Raw genomic sequence first — 18,171 nt, forward strand, 5'->3', positions numbered from 1 at the left:
TCTCAAACTCAAATATACACTTTCTTAGCCATAAGAACGCAAGATGCTGGAAGCATTTTGGTCTTTAAAAAAAGAACATGGCCACCACACATGGCTGGAAATTTATTACTGGTGCTTGAAGCTAGATACTGCCTCTTGCAAGGCTGTGCCGTGAAGATCCCAAGAAGAATCAAACAGAAACTTCCAAAGAAAGCTTGTTCTGTATATCCAACAGTCAGCAGACCTATGAAATGTCTCCCCAAAGCATGACATAGATGCAGAAACTTACATGGGCTCAAGGGGAGACTGGACAAGAAGACAGAATAGAAATACACTGAGGATTAGTGACTCAATAAATCATGTCAAATTCAGGAAATCCACTAAAATAGTTGGAATCTGAGGGAGTATTTGGGGTTGCTTTTGCACCTCTTTAGGTGTTCTTAGCCAGTGTTACAGATGATATAAGAGTTCTTATGATTTTGTGAGCTGGAGCAGCAGCTGAGGAACATCCTGATTCATACATGGATTATGTCCAAGGTGCACGTCTTGGTCTTGTGTAACAGGGACCACATGGCACCACATGAAGCAAGAGTATAGCATGTCAGTCTCCTTCTTTCCCTTTTCTCTCACCCCTCCTCCTCAGCAGTACTGTGGAAGCAGCTGTTTATGTTACTCCTTGTTAGGCCAAAGAATGAATGATGTCTGCATTAGTTTGAAGGAATCCCTCTTTGAAGGAATTCCTCTTTGAACTGCTTTTTGAGTTCCTACATAAAGGTCATTCATCCTTGCACAGAAAGCAGAAGAACCAAAGCTTATGGATGTGTATGAGAGTATTAACATGAAAGCAGACATTGATATTTACTACTTGTTTTGAGTGTCAAGAAATAAAGCTGGAACTCTGGAAACTAGTCTCATAGGTATTGGTTAAATGGAAACATAAAGGAGTCGTATTGAACTAATTCATCAAGTGCACTTCTTTTTACTACTATTTCCTAAAATTTTCAAGTTTATTCCTACGCTGAGAAGAAGGAATAAAACAGCATACTGTCATGGAAAAAAATAACACTATTGCTAAAGGAATAGTGAGTGATAAGAAGATCATTTGGTAGAAGCAAACAGCAACACATAGAACTGCCACTTTGGACAAACACCAGCTGTTCTGCTTAGACTTCAGCCAAGCACCAAGGGGAACTCTTCCCTCTCTTGTCCAAGAAGCTTTTTCTTTTCAAATAATCTAAAAATACAACCATTTTTGCATATTTTTCATGGGCGTATATAAATTTATATAGATGTATGTACATATATTTATATTCCAACACACACAGACACAGACACATACTTATTTTTACAACTATCTACCTAGGAATTACTACTGTGTATTTTAAGTTTACTGAGGTGTATGTTAAGTAGGTAGAAATTATTCATTTTTATAATACACTAAAATCCAGAATGTGAGGAGGCAAAAGTATGGTTTAGAGTTAGCAGAGGTTTGAAAAAAATGTGGGTTAGACAAAGAGTGCTACAGACAAAGCCAAGCACACCAGAGGTTACCTAATTTTTTAGGTTTCCATCAAGGTTAGAAAAGATTCTGTAACATCAACTTTTTCATTTGTTTTTTCTTTCGATTTTTTTTGGCTTCCTTCACAGCATGACTGGTTGTTTTCAGAGTATCACTAGCCTATTAGGCAGAACTGCTCTTGTGTATACGAATAAATTTTTTAGGTACTTGTTATGGAGATAATTCAGAACATTTTTAAAGTTTTAAACTTAGCAAGCCATGTTAAGTCTCAAGTTTGATCTTATCTTGGCTTCCCTTTGTCTGTGTGTGCATTTATGTGTCCTCTTACATGTATACATTCTATTCATACACCTTTTAAAATTTGTTCATGCTAGATGTTTGGATAACACGGCGTATTCTTGAAAGATATAATCAAATCACATACAAGTGTCTTTTTTAAAGGATTTTGCAATTAATGGAAATCCAGAAAGAAATATATATTCTTACAACCTTCTAAATGCAGTCAGGCAGACAGGTCCAATAGAATTCATGTTCTGCTCCCAATTCAACTTGAATCAAGCTGTAATCAGTAGATCACAAAGGTTTTATATATGTATGTGTGGGGGGGTATGTATAAAATGCACAAGTCAGTTTAAACACAGAACATATTTTTAAAATTAAGTCTTAATTTCCAGTTCCATATTTACTAAAATAAATAAAGTCTACAGTACAAATATATAAGTACAGCCTGAAATCATGGAAATAAGTTTGACTTAAATGAAAGCTCAAGTTCGCATATTTTCCAGCTTATACCTGGAAAATATCACCTTTTATTGCAACTTATCTGTAAGGGCTAGTTTATAAGAATTAATGCAAATAATAAGAGTGAAAGTAAGATTAAATCACCCCTCCACACGAAAATGTTCATATTTTTCAGACTCATGTACTATTATTGTCCATAAGCCTGGAAACAACCCCTGATATAAACACAGAATCCAAACCACAGAACATGACTTGTTTAAAAAGTTAAATTCTGTGAAGTAAGGCAGGAAACGAGATTTATCCTTCTGGGATTTTTTTGGCATGAGCAAGGAACTAGGCATGCTCAGTGCATGTCATATCCTTCATCTATCACTGCTTTCTGAAGTAAATCAAAATTTTTTTTTAAACTCAAACCAAGGGAAGGCAACACAGCCACCATCTGAAATGTGTAGAAATCCTTCTGTTTGACATGGCATTAAACAGAAGAAGGCAAATTACAGTGTGTTGCCTTAAGGATTATGGTTGCACATTTTGTGCCTTCTGGCTGTGGCAGTATTTGTTCCTCCAAGTGAAATTAGCTGGGCCCAAGCCATTTTGCAACACTGTAAAAATAAATTGCTGCACTTGATAAGTGAATGTTAAACTTGTCACTCTAAGCTAACTGCAAATTGTTTCTGGTGTCTTCAGGATAAATTGGCAATCTCTGATAGGTGTTATTCAGAAGGTCAGCTTTCTCCCTTTGAAGCCAAGTTTAGGTTGTAGCTCAGGAACCAGAGCAAACACTCCTGCTCCTGAGAAGGAATATTTCCAACACAGTCCAAAGCTTCCAGATTAGACAACATCAAGTAAAAAATCTGGGATCATGCTAACACTTCTATTACATCATGTTGCACTTGTAGAACAATACTATTTAAACATCAAGATGACCTGAAGTGCTTGCTTAGGAGATTGGAGAGGAGGAAGTTCTACAAAAAGGAAAAATATCAGGAAAACGATCTTTGGTCAGTTTTCTGTGTAGTCAGAAGTGCTTGCTTCTGCAATCATCCTAGGTGCCAGCCTCTCAGGACTTCTCGACCCAAATTGAATGCTGCGTCTTCCTTCAAACACCTGCAGGATTGTAGCAAGAAGGAAATGATGGTGTAAAACCAACTTTATTTGGGTGAAATTTTGGAATTAGGTCCTTTATATGTACAGTCTGTTTGGCATGCACTGCATCTGGAATTCAGTGACCTTTTTCTCATGCAGACTTGTAAATCTGGGAGTCAGTCAGTCAGTCAGTCAGTCAACTTTTCTGTAAGTCCCACTTCATAAAGTCAGCATGTCTCTTGGGGAACATGGCATTTTGCTAAAATAACACGTGATTTATTTTTATGTGAAAAACTGAAACAATGTATTCCTTATTACCCACCTCAGGATGCCTGCACAGAGACAGTTCCGCTGACCTGCAGGACCAGGCAGGCTGCTGTAAGGAAAGTTCAGGGCTGGAGAAGTCAGTGCCAGCATTCCCCATGTTGTGCCTCCATCTAGATACTCCTGCAGGACCTGGACTGGGCCAGAAATGGAGCAAATGGCTCCTCACATGTTTGTGGAAGACCCTGGTCAAATCCCCAAGTACACCTGGCAATCTTTCCCCAGTTCTGGCACGTAGGGGGAAAAAGTACTACTCCCCTTCTATTTTTAAGGGAAGCTTTCTGGAGATATTGTGAGGAAGAAAAAAAAAGACTGGAAGCATTTCTGTCTATTTATTATTAAGGCGTCAGTAAAATAATGTCAAATGGTATATTTGAGAATGATTCAAGAAAAGAGAGGCAAAAGAAGGTGGTGGTTGGGATATTTCTCTTCAGCTTCGGTTTTGCAGATGGGTTCCTCTTTTCTCAGTGCTTTTTTTAACTAGTGGGAGCAGTGAGAAATTTTTACCTTCTGTAAAAAGCACAGAGAAATTGAAAGATTTCCAACACGTGCTTATTACAAGGCAGTGCAGCTTTACTAGTGGTCTCAAGTGGCCTGAGGGGGTGAGACAGTAGTTTAGAAACTCAGCCTGTGTAGTCCCTGGTCCCTCTCTTCCAAGACTGCAGCTACAGACGCTTGCTCCAGCAGAGGCTTTAGTGATAATGGACACCTCCTCTGGGACCTGGATTAAGCCCAAGATTAAGTCACTATAGCAACAAGTTTTACGGAGTCGTTGCCAGTAAATATTATGGTAATTGGTTACTGAAATCTAGGGTAAGTCATTATTCATGGTCTCAGTATCAAATATAATGAAGAAACATATTTAATGGTGATTTTTCTAGACCAGTCCTTGCAAGTTCCTTCAGGCAGTTGACAACATTTTAAAGCACATAATTAAATACGAACAACAGAGATCTGTAATATAGTGAAAATGCACAATATGACTAAAAGTTATAATGGCACTCCAAGATATTTTTTGGGGGTTTAAAGTGAAAACGTTGGCAAACAAAAGAACAAGAGATATCCTGGAGGTTTAAAATAGATTTTTCTAAGAAGACAGAGATAATAATAAGATAAATCAATTATGTAAGCTTGATGAGTTTGTCCACTGAAGCACTACTACACATTACCTTACTCTCTGCCTCACCAGTTTTGCTTAGAGCTCACACAATAAAGGCTCAGATAGACAAGCTGCAACTCTTGAGACAGTTTAATAAATCTTTTCACCCTTTTCACCATTCCATCTTTTTAATTTTTTCCTTTCTTCTCTTCCTCTCCTGACACACAGCATCTCTCACTTTAAAATTACTCCTATTGCAAGTACCAAGAAACTGGTGCATGATCAGCTGCAGCTTCTAGAGAATAGCTTTCAATTATGGTGAAAAGGAAGAAACTTTTACAATTATTCTGGTACTACTGGAATTGCTATTCTCACTAAGTTTCCACATCCACCAACACTCCCAAATCCTCTCCTCGGGGCTGCTCTCAATCCCTTCTCTGCCCAGACTGTACTTGTGCTTGGGATTGCTCCACATCAGCTGCTGGACCTCCCATTTGGCTTTGTGGAACTTCATGAGGTTCACACAGACAAACCTCTCAAGCCCGTCCAGGTTCCTCTGGATGACATCCCTTCCCTCCAGTGTGTTGACTCCTGTGCATCTTGGTGTTGTTGGCAAACTGGCTGAGGTTGCACTCAATCCCACTGCTCATGTTGCCCACAAAGATGTTAAACAGACCCAATCCCAATATAAACCCCTGAGGATCACCATTTGTCACTAGTTTCCACTTAGACATTGAGATGTTGACCATCCAGCCAATTCCTGTTCCCAAAGTGGTCCTCCTGTCAAATCCTTGTCTCCAGTTCAGAGACAAGGATGTCATGCAGGACAGTGTCAAATGCTTTTCTTAAGTCCATGTGGATGATATCAGTTACTTTTCCTTTATTCACCAACACTGTAACCCTGTCGTAGAAGGCCACCAAATTTTTCAAGCATGATTTGCCCTTAGTGAAGCCATGTTGGCTGTCACCAACACCAAAATAGAGGCACCATTCGTTAAGCTCAGATAAGTTACCCTTCCTTCTCAGATCAGAGTAAGAGAGCAGAAGAGACTGCTGTTCTGCTGTTTTTTATTTCATAATCTCATAGCTTTCTTGAAGGCAGAGTTCAAAGGGGTTTACATGATAAAGGCAAACAGAAACAGCAAACAGTAAGCAGAAAACAGCTTCTTCTCCTTCTTCTGTATGCTCTATATTTTTCTTACAGAGGTGTAGATTATATTTGTTAATTGAACAATAAAATTAACACATGATTCTAGTTTTCTTTTTCTTAATCTATCCTGGTCCAATTCTAACAGTCATAAGTCTTACACAAGTGTTACATAGGTATTACACAGATTTGTGTACACAGTTTCTATCAGCTCTTATTATTTATGTGAACACTCTATCTAAAAAATGTGAACAGTATAATTCTATCTATATTTTGTCTGAAGTAAAGAATTCTGTGAAAAGGTAACACTGCTGCAGTAAGAACTGTGTTTAAGGTCTCTGCTGCAGCTTTTTAATGTTTAAAGCACTTAGCATATATTTCTACTAAAAGTTAAAAATCTATATTTCTGTTTCACTTTGGTGTGGCTTCATGTATCTCAGCTTATCCAAAAGTTTTAAATCAACCCCTGAGCTTTGGCTTCCCTCTGGTCCTGTATCCAGAGAAGCTTTTACTCCAACACACCAATAGTGTAACCCTGTTGCAGAAGGCCACCAAATTTTCAGGCATGATTTGCCCTTAGTGAAGCCATGATGGCTGTCACCAGTCACCTCCTTATTTCCCATGTGTTTTACCATAATTTCCAGGAGGATCTGCCCCATGATGTTGCCAGCCACTGAGGTGAGACTGACTGGCCGGTAGTTTCCCAAGTCTTCTTTTTTTTTCTTTATGAAAAGGTGGGTGGGGTATGTTTCCCCTTTTCCAGTCAGTGGGAACTTCATCAAATTTCCAGTTCTCAAACAGGCTGGATAATGGCTTAATCACATCATCTGCCAGTTCCTTCAGGACCCATGGTTGCATTTGATCAGGTCCCACTTTTGCACCTTCATGTTCCTTAGATGGCCTTGAATATGATCCTCTTCTATGGTGGGACAATGGGGATTCTATTCATCATTCTCCCAGAATCAACTGTATTGAGTCCTTAAAAGAGAAGAATTTATTGTTCTACTGTGGAAAGTCCTTTAGCCCAGCTGGGCAAACAAAATGCCCTTCATATCTCTTCCTGCTCATCAACAAGAGCTTTTCTGTTTTTGGTGGGTTTCAAATGAGATTTGATTTTTCTAATACAAAATTTGAGGGGTAGAAATAACTTTGAGGTGTTTTCACATTGCTAGCTGTGCTCTCTTTATATTGAAAGCTTTTCTGCAGTGCTAACACAGATATGTCAAAGGCAGAAATGAAAAAGAGGGTTCTTCTGTACCAAATAAAAGGGGTTGGTGATGACTATGGCCTTGTTCTTCAGAGCCAAGCTGCAAGAAATCCTGTCAAGTGAAGAACTGATTAACCTGCCTCGTGGGAAACTTTGTTCTTCTAGTAGCTGAGGTTACCTTCATCTCTGCAGTATGAATATATATGACATAGTGTTCATGCTGTGAAAAAACTCATGCCTGAACAGAAACGGAGCCACAGGTCAGAAAACAGAAAAGAAAGTCAGAAAAAAACCTTCCTTTTTTTTTTTTTTTTTTTTTAATTTGATTATTCTGTGACTGAAAAAAAAATCTTTATCTGTTTTCATTTATGAGCTCCACTTCATAAAAGAAATTATGTCTGTGTAAAAGAAGTTTTTTCATTTCTGGGTTAAAACTGTTGGTCAGTGAATGTACATTGGCATATATTATTTTAAAATAACTTTTTTGCAAAAGTATCTGGTGGTGATGTAATCACAGTCATACTTGGGGTGGATATTTTTGTAGGATTTATAATCTGGTCTTGTTTCTATCAACAGAGATTTTTTTTTGACTAGCATACAATTGGTTTTTTTTCTTCAGTGATTGTTGAATTAATGAGTACTTTACCTTCAGGCTAAATGTCTCTTCCCTCTTTTTTATATTTCTTTGATTTATAGCACTAAAATTTGAAGTCATATGCTGGTTTAGGCATAAAAATCAGGATATCTGTTGTGCACTTTGAGAGTACGTTGAAGACCAATAGTACATTGAAGACCACTTTTTACTTCTGTGTGTCAAGACCTACTCTTGTCCAAAGACTGTGGCATGAAAGCTTGGCCTGCAGGGCTTTCTCAAACACAGCATCTCTTTCTAGGCTTACAAGCATAGGACAGAGATGAAAAGAACAGAAATTTAGAGCATGCAGAAGTCCAAGCTGAAGTATTACCAGTGCAGGATACTCCTTAATCCATTGTCCGGTTACCCAGAGAACGGCCTCTAAAGACAAAAATCTTGGACAGCACCTGCACTGCATTTTGAAGCAGAGTGACAAAGTATAAGAAAAATGTGAGCTTGACCTGCTTCTTGTCTTGGCAGAACTGCAGCAACTCTGTGGTTATTCCTAAACCAGTACATGAGGGGCAGCAGAGCTGGGAGATGCAGGTGTGGAACAGGAAGCTCAGGGCAGGGCTGCAGAAGCAAGAGGCTTCAGGGAAAAGCCATCATCCTGCAAACAGGGTGGACCTTTATCCTGCTGCCTGCAGCCCCACACCACAGATGTGATGAAGGTACGAGTTACTGGGGGTGGAGCTGTGGTTACAGCTTATACCACAGCTCAGTTAATGCATGATACTGGTTAAGTAGCAGCAACTTGATCGTGTGTCTAGGCTTTAATTGGTGTGGCTTTGTCTACTGTGGTGCTATCTGATCTGGTAAGGGAGATGACAAATATATGGATTTATTTAATTTCTTCATTTACATTTACGATAATTTAAAAAGACGCCTTTCCAAGGCATCTAGCCTCCCCCCCAACATTGTTAATAATTCTGTAAAATAAAAGCACCATTAAAGTAATCATTTCCACATGCACTGAGTCAGCCAGCTGCCTTCTGAAACTCCTTCTCACTCCTTTATCATTGTGGGAAGCCTACAATCATCCCTCTCCAAAATCTCTATCAGAAAAATGTCTGGACAGAGTGATGCTACATAGCAAGGCTGTAAAACGTCTTTGTGGAAGGCACAAATCTTTTTCAGAGCACAACCAGATAGCATGAATTTATGTCATTTTCAACCTGTAATCTAGAGCTGTCTTTGACCTGGGTGCAAGAAAAAAAAAGTTACCATTAGTACCATTGCCTCTCTTTCTCACTTAATAGCTATTTCTACCAGGAGCTTTACTCCAGACAAGAGTGGATCAGCTTCCTTAAGTTCCCTCACCCCACTACCAATGGCCAGTGTGCATTGAGGACTACTCAGCTCACCACTGGCATGATACAACAAAATTCTTTGCTAAAGATCTCAGAGTGAGGACCCCTTGATTCTACGTGGTTTTTGTTGCAGTGTCCCCAGTAATACTGAAGTTTTTACAAAGGTCTCATATGAGCCTTGTCTTCTGCAAATTTTGCTCAAATTACACAAGATAATGCAGTAGAGATGATAAATTTAAATTGAGCACTTCTCAGTTTCTGTCTCTGTATATAGTCTGGTAGAAGTACCATCCCTGAAGTCAAACTGTACTGGGATACCAGAAGATTGGTAAACCCCACTGTAACAGAAAGTATTACTCATTAATTGCGAGCTGAAAATAGAAATTATATCTGTCTATAAACATGTATGAATGGAAAAACTAACCATAATAATATTGAGATAAAAAAATAGAATAAAATTAGCAGAGAATTTGGGCTGAGTGCAGCTGAGCATCAGAAGAGTTAGTGGATAGTCTTTCAGGAAACATAGTGGGAGCAAATACCCCATAACTTTTAGATGACAAACTTAGAGAAATTTGTGCAATAAGAGAGGACCTGGTTATGATCCCCCAAACCAGACCTTACTACAGCCTTATTACAGAGACAAAATACTAAAATATAAAGTTGTGTTAAAATATATTTATATGTGAAATGCATCCATGTTAGCACTTACCATTATTACTTATAATATCATATTGTATGATGGTTCTAAATGCAATAACCACTTGTACCTGTGACAAGATCTGCATTCACTGAAGAGTTTCCAATTGAAGCTCCTCACACTGCCCTTGTCTTGGCAGATCCCCTGGAGCTCAGCAGTGCTCTTCAGAGATTCCTCCATCCAACTGCAAGTCACTCTCTGAATAGCAACAAGAGGTGTGCAGATTGCACGTGTTTACTGAATGAACATGTACAATAGCAGTAATTAATCAAAAGGTACACAATTGGTTTAATAGGTTTGCTAAAAGACTGTGGAATTGAAGTGGATCCTGCTTTGGATCAGAGAGGAAGAGCAGGTTTTCTACAGAGGTTTCTTCCCATCTCAGTTACTCTGCTCCAATTGTGTGAGCATTGAAATGTCTTTCTGTAAGCCATGATCTCACTCAAATTGCATCAGTCCTGCCATGTTTGGGGACTAGCAGAGTAGCAAGATAGAAAAATGCTGTGCCAAAAGAAAAAAAAATTGTAATTTACTAAATAGGAAATTATCTTTCCTCCTGAAAACCACAGTGCTAAAAAAGGAAAATGTTTCTTTTTCTAATAGCTTTGTGATTATGATATATAGAGGTAATAAAATCCCAACATGCAGAGAAAAATCTTTCTTTTTTAGAAAGCGGCAAATTGTTGTAACCCAAAGTAATTCAAGAAACACAAGCATTTCCTTCAATTTTTCTCCTCAGCAGGGAAGAGAGTTCCTAGGGAGGGGTAATGAAGCTCAGCTGAGCTTTGGAGAAGGTCTATAGTAAACTGTCCCTACATTACACATTTCTCAAGCTCTTATACTACTGGATTGCAGAATAAATAATTCTGCCTGTAGACATCAAGCCTGAAGAAACAAGCATAAAAATGAATCCCTTCTAAGTGATTCTCTCCTCTATGTTTCCTCAAATATGGTCCTCACCCATGCCAAGAAAGAATAAAATTTAACTTTTCTAATTTAAAGACAGACATATGCAGAGGGACTGTAGGGAATTAGGTTTATATGTATTAGTGTTTTTCTATTTCCTGCAAGAAAAACATTGAACAATGAAAAGAAACAAATAATATTTCTCCCACCTCCCCAGTTTTCTTTGGTTCTAGTTACTTCATAGTTCAGCTTGGGAATGGCTTTCACCCATTATCTCCTTCCTGCAAGGAGGATCCTATAGGATTGATACCTTCATTTTTCCAGGTTTTTAATTACCTTTACTAACTATCAAATACCAAATACTAATTTATCTGGAATTGAAGTTTCCTGATCTACCAATGCTAGTCTTCTCTCATCTCCACCAGCACTGCACCCACAGATGCATAATATACATCACAAAGTTTTCTCACAACAACAACACTACTCTTATAAGACATTCACTTCCATATTTAGCCTAACTTTACCATTGTGTGTGAGTTACTCACAAAGAACTACATGTAACTGAATACCCTATCTCCTCAATCTCCTCTCTCATTTCCCAATAGCACTTTACTTTTAAATTCCCCTGGAGATAAAAATGATGTGTTTGACAGGAGTCTTAACAAAAAATGTTGGTTTTGTCACAAAATTATGTGATGTCCTCTTTTTTTTTTTTCTTTTTCCTTTCCCATCCCGGGGGGATCTTCATTGCCTAATCCCATACCAATGCAGCAGCTCCAAGTTTGTTGGTTTGCACACAGATGGTCACACAAGTGCCAAGTGCATTGTTAAATGTTACATTGTGCAGTCAGTTTACTGTCAACACTTTAGATGCCACATTTGGCACTGATAGGGTCTTGAGGGAGTAAATTTGTTGCTAAGCTTTTATGCCCTAAATATTTTGGAGTTTATTTGAGGAACTCTGCAATTTCCTTATTCTTCTCTATGTGTCCAAGATAGGGGCTACTCAGGTAAAGGGCAAGAGGCAGTCATTAAAAAAAAACCCCTCTGGGTTATGGGGGAAAAAAATTGTTCATAGAGTTAAAGGCTGGAAGAATTTGACCAGAGAGGCGATGGAATCTCCAACTCTGGAGACTTCCAAAGCCTAATAGGATAAGACTTTTAGAAATGTGATCTTACTTAGAAATTAGCATGTTTTTGAGCAGGAAGTTGGATTCTTGGCCTCTAGAGGTCCCTGCCACCCTATTTTTTTCTATGATTCTATGATGGAGCTTCTTCATGCCATTAAGCTGCTGCAAGCATGTTTTTTGGGAAGAGGACAGGGTTCTTGAGTTTTCTTTCTTGTCATCTCACATCCTGGGTTTACAAACCTTCCAGGCATGCTGCAATGACCATTTCTTCTCACGGACTTGTAATGACCACAATGATTAGACAGAGGTGCTGTGGTTTGGAGGATTTAGATGAAGGTTTATGACATTGTCAGGTGGTACTTCTGAGAGAGGATGTTCAAAACCACTCAGGATTGGCCTAAATAGTTCCACTGTCATCACTGGATATTTTACCATGGAGTGAATGGCAGCAGTGTTAGGGCAGAGCCTGGTGCTTTAGAAAATCTTGTGTTTTGGGAAAGTCTATGGATTAGAAACCCCATAATGAGAAACTTAATGAATCAAACTATCACAATTAACATTGTGGATTTCCTAGCTAGGCATGTTAAATTTTAGGAAGTGTCTCTAACTTCCAACAGTCACCAAAAAAAACCCCAAAACAATAAATAATTCTCCATTAACCATGTCAAAAGAAGGGCTACAAAAAAATATTAGATATATAAAGAAAATAAAAAAAGGACCTGTAAAAAGAATGTCATACTATTGATAAAAATACTGACTAATTTGAATAATTTTTCAAAATGACAGCTGTTTTACTAATGAATCACTAAAATATTTTTCATTCAGTCAAACAATATTTTAGAAATTGTAGTACATAGAAAGGATATCCCTTGCTGTGCAGAGAAACATAATATGTGCTCCATGGAGTAGGAAACTTTAATGATATATGCAGTTTTGTTATTAAAAGTGAGTTATATATTTTGCTGTACAGTGGAAAATTGTGACCCAGTATAACATATCTTCACATTGTTTATAACTTGAGGAAAATCAACATTCTAGGTTCTCAGTTCGCACAGTAGGAATTACATTTATTTTGGCCAAATGTAATTTATATAACTGCAAGGAACAATAAAACATGAACTTTATAGTGTTTTCTTACCTAAAAATAATATAGAGCTTGTAAAAGTGAAGAGATTATTATTGTAAAGAAAAAGACAGTAACTTAAAAGCTGAAACTCATTTTACAGCTATGTAAAACTTACCCCAGCTCAAGTATTAAGGCACCTGTATCCTCATTTTCATTTAAGCACAGTGATCTCTGAAAGTAAACTTTGTTTTCCCAGTAGCAGCAATCATTGCTGAAGGACAAAGTTTAGTTTACCCAATGTATCTTTTCTTATTTATCAATAAGTTGTATTTGCAGGAGTCCTAAGGGACTCAGCAGACATTTGTGCCCTCCGGGCTCCTATCCTATCCTATCCTATCCTATCCTATCCTATCCTATCCTATCCTATCCTATCCTATCCTATCCTATCCTATCCTATCCTATCCTATCCTATCCTATCCTATCCTATCCCATCCCATCCCATCCCATCCCATCCCATCCCATCCCATCCCATCCCATCCCATCCCATCCCATCCTATCCCATCCCATCCTTTCTTAATGACTTTGTCTATACTAATACTTTTTACAGCATCAAAGCACAAGTGAAGTCAGTGGAGTTGGATCTTTGCTATCGCTGCTTTTGAGTGGTTTGAACAGCCCAAGCAAACGAACTCTCTCCTGAGTGACTCTTGCAGAGTTTACAGTCTAGCCTAGACCAGGGATTATTCCAGTAAATGCTAGGATGCAGTCAACTTGTTGTGGAGGCAAAAATAATTTAAATGTTACGGGCAGACTTCACAAGTTGGTCCCTGGGACAAGGACTGAGCTTTGACACTTATTTATTCTTATTTATTATTAATTATTAATTATTATTTATTTAATTAATATGGTGCAATGATTAGGCTGAAATATATTGGGTTTATCAGAATGCACTCCAGTAACATAGACAGTAAGTGCTATAAAATGTTACGAGTGATTAATTCTTTTTCATATCCTTTCTTTGATGGAAGAATATACACAGGGAGAAGTACTACTTCAGTTTTACAGACAGGGAAGATGACTTCCAGGGGTAAAGAAAGAAATCTTCTAAAATTTCGTCAAGGATTGTGTCAGAGCTGAGAGCAATTGCATTGGTCTCTTGTTTTCCAGTCCTTTGCTTTTTTCAGAGTTAATTTAAATTTTTTCTTACTCAAAGAGGATACGATACCATAATGAACGAGAATGAACTATTGAAAACACAAAAGTAGAACAATAAAAAACATAGGCACAAATGACAGCATAAACTGTAATCTTGCAAAAGCATACCACAACTAAGTCATACATATGCTTTCAATGAGTCTTCCAAATCATCATCATGAAGCTTTTTAATCCCATTTTTAAATCTGGAGATGGTTGAGTTGCACCTCTCTGAAGAGACCTCAAATGGGACATGAGTGGTCCACAGATCTACAATTTCCTTCTGGTCCTCCTCCTCCATTCCAACACACCCTGTGCTCATCTGATCTTCTTCTCATACACGGCTGCTTCGCATGCAGCAGCCACCTGTTCAGAGTGGATTCTTTCATCTTCTAAAGGGATGAAGTTAGTGGTCCAAAGACTCTGATCTTACTTGTCACTCTAGAGCAAAGAATGCATTAATCATGAAAAATCAAGCATGGACCATTCTGGTTTGGAGTGGTACCAGAATATTTTAATTTTTTTTTTTTTTTATATTTTTAGAAACAGCATTCCTGCTATAATGCTCACATATAATGCACACTTAGCTTTAGGCACTTGCAGGAGGTATTTAATTAAATATCAATAGAAAGATAAAGGGATCTGCAAAGGCTAAATCAGATCACTCGAAATCGAACTCTTCTTCTAGTCACACCCATCTCTTGCCTTTAGATACAAAGCAAGCCTTGGTTCTTATTTAGGGCTGCATACCTGAAGTGGGATGAATCTAGAATTTACACCTTAATTAAAACTATGAAAATAGGTCCTCTGTTGTTTTTGGTTTGTTGGTTTTTTTTCAAAACAGTAACACCAGGAGCAAATGAAGAGTTTGAAAAGTCCTTGCTGATTTTCACAACAAACAAAATGCCTTCCCTTAAATTCTAGTTCTCCAGTCATTTTTTCTTTTTCTCAATTAATTCCTCACTAAGAATCACTATTGATTTACAGTTGATAGGTAGTAACAATGAAGCAGGATGGCTGGAAAATATGCTTGAGTCCTTAAAAATGGAAGCCAGTCTACACATTTTAAAATCTACATCATTTCAATTATTTTTAGTTTTAAAAAAATTACTTTTTCAGTTGAATACCAGCTTTTATGGGAAATTAGTGTTACAGGAATATTAGAGAAAATGCATCTAATATACAAGAAGCCACTTTTCTTCCATTCACAGTTTCAGATCATTTGGTCTAACTAAACCTCCCTTCAGGCAGTTCTCTTCATGTTATTAGTGACAGGGTCCATCTTCTCTGGAAGATTTCAGACAAGTACCATTAAAGAACAAGGGCAATATCAGACACCTGGGAACTCCGCTTACAAAAGACCCAACAGCTCACTAGAAACAGTATTTCAGTTTTTGAAAGAACACTTTTACAATTTTGTTTATCCTCTTTAAAACAAAACAAACACAAAACAACACACAAACGCACACACACACAACTCCTAAAAACACCAACAAAATAGAACAGCAACAAAAACCCACACAAAAACCACCAGTGCCCCACCCCTCCCCCAGTTCTTAGGAAGCAAAGGATGGTTAAGGAAAAACCACTCAATTTTCCATAGACAAAATTAGAAAGCTCCCTAACAGTAAGTTTTCTCATTGGCAAGTTGAATAAGTGTCACGTCTGCTTTCCTTACTTCTTTCTGGACATAGTTGGGTATGCACAGTAATTTTATCACATAAAGAGGACAAGATTATCTCAAAAGCATGGATTGTCAGTAACAGCCCTAATACCTTGACGAGGAACACTGAGCACTCTTTTGGATAAAAGAGTTTTAAAACAGATTTCCCATTTTATTGTGTTTTTATCATTTTTGTGGTTCATTTTTGTTAATTGTCACTAATGACTGGAAAACCCATGAAAAATTACTGAACTGCAAAGTAGCAATAAAGTGGATAAATGCAATAAAAATGAGGTAATGGATCACAAAATGTACTTTGTGTATTTATTTGGACAACTGTAGTTTAGTTTAATTTTTTAATGATGCTTTGTTGCATCCAGTAAATGCTTCTAAGATCTAGTTTGTGAGCCATAATAAAACTTTGGTAGCACAAGCTGTCAAGGCATTCCTTCCTAAGGGAGGAGACCGATCACATTTTTTGTCATGGCTTTTCTGTTTCATTTTGTGTAGGGGAAAAACACAGAACTCTTGAAGGAAAGTATAAAAACAAAGGGTTGATTTTCACTTACAGTGAGGTCCATTTACATCATCCAAGCAGTGCAAATGGTTCTTATAAACTAAATGCAAAGAGACTTTAAGGTAATTGATTATCAAACCCAGTGTAACTATGAGTTGCCTAAGAAGGAACCCAAAATGCTGGTGAATCGCAAGTGTAAAACACAGAAAAAAAATGGAATTGCCTTTGGGGTCATAGGGAAGAGAGGAAACCAGCTAGTACATGGCATGTAAAATACCAGGGACAGGGGAAAAAAATTCTCATCAGCTCTGGGGAAAAGTTCTGTTTTGAGGTCAATTCCTACTGTCTTTAATTCCTGAGGCAAAGATGACTGCTTTTAAGAAGTGTGGGGCTGGCTCCCTTTTGAAGAGCACTATGAAATCTTTATTCATGGAGTGCATCACTGGCCCCAGCAGAAAAGGTCTGAAAAAGGGGCCTGAAAACTCAGCAGCTTGTCTGAGGTCATCCTGTTCAAGGTGTGGGGTTTCCTGTCAGTGCTATGATCAGGCAATGAGCCTCCACATCTACCAGAGAAATCCTAAAAAAGAATTTCATGGATCTGAGAATATCCATAGGGGGCTCAGTCTTTTAATCTAAACTGTTTTTCTTTTCGTATTTTCCTGTTTTTTCCTGACAATGGGGGCATTATGTAAGTGCAGTAAACATGTAAGAATACAAAGTTATGTTTCCCATATGAATGTAATAAAAACATTGAAATTTTTTACTAAAATCTGGTAATATCCTTTGAATGTTGTATGGGAAATATACAGCCCTGGAAAAAAAAATGTGCTTCCTGTCAGGTTCTGATAAGATAGCACACAATTTAGTGTTCATCCCATTGTGGTGTACAGGATTTTATTGCTTAGTTTGCTATGTTTTGCCTAATATTTATACACAGTTGCATATAATTGTACACACACAGATCTAAACACAAATGTGTGTGTATATATATATATACATATATATATATATATATATATATGCATTAATTTTAAGCATGCACTTTGGAATTATTCTCTCTCTGTCAAGAGATCAGTCCCCTGCTTCCCTCCCCAAGCCCATGTAGATCCACACAGCTTTATGAACAGAAGTTATCTTCCTGACATATTCTGTGTAAAGCCATGCTTAAATGCAACCACGGTGAAGAACTGAGAGGGCCTGAGAGGAATTCAAGACTGTTTTATTTTATCACAGTTATGATATTATGGGAACATATTTTGAAAGATTTTGAGATTTACAATCAAACCTAAGGGGTAAAATAACTTTTTTTGTCTATTAAAAGAGGTGTAATCACAATACTGGTATTTTGGAAGGGGGAATGTTAACTCTCTGTCTAAGAGATGCAAAGTTTGTACTAAATTGTGCTTTCTCTCTGGCAACATAGAGAAAAGGAGGTTCCTATTCTCTGGTTCATGATATTTGCACTGGACGATGCCTACTTTTTTTTTCTTTTTTTTTCTTTTTTTTCTTTTTTTCTTTTTTTTTCCTTTTTTTTTTTTTTTTTCTTTTTTTCCTTTTTTTTTTCTTTTTTAAGTGACTATGGCCTTATTTGTGCAGGATATGAAAGATGAGAGAAGCAGAAATCTGCAATCCTAGCATCATATTCCAAAAAATCATCCACAAAGCTGGACAAGGTGAAAGATTTACAGTTATGTACCCACCATAACCACTTGCAGGTTATGTCAGGCTTTCTAAATTAAGAGATTACTGAGAGAGAAAATAATTGCCTCTAAACCTTACCCTCCTGGGCTGGATCTAGGAAACCACAGCTACACCCTGTTATATTGTCGAGGCTGGGAACCATTTTATCACAGAAGCTCTTAAAAGTTTATTTGCAACTGGCATGAAACTACTCTGCTCACTTTTAAACTATGTGAAACACCTAATGTCCAGACAGAAGGCCAGGATCA

The sequence above is a fragment of the Aphelocoma coerulescens genome, chromosome 3, assembly GCF_041296385.1.
Source record: "Aphelocoma coerulescens isolate FSJ_1873_10779 chromosome 3, UR_Acoe_1.0, whole genome shotgun sequence".
In the NCBI taxonomy this organism is placed as follows: Eukaryota; Metazoa; Chordata; class Aves; order Passeriformes; family Corvidae; genus Aphelocoma; species Aphelocoma coerulescens.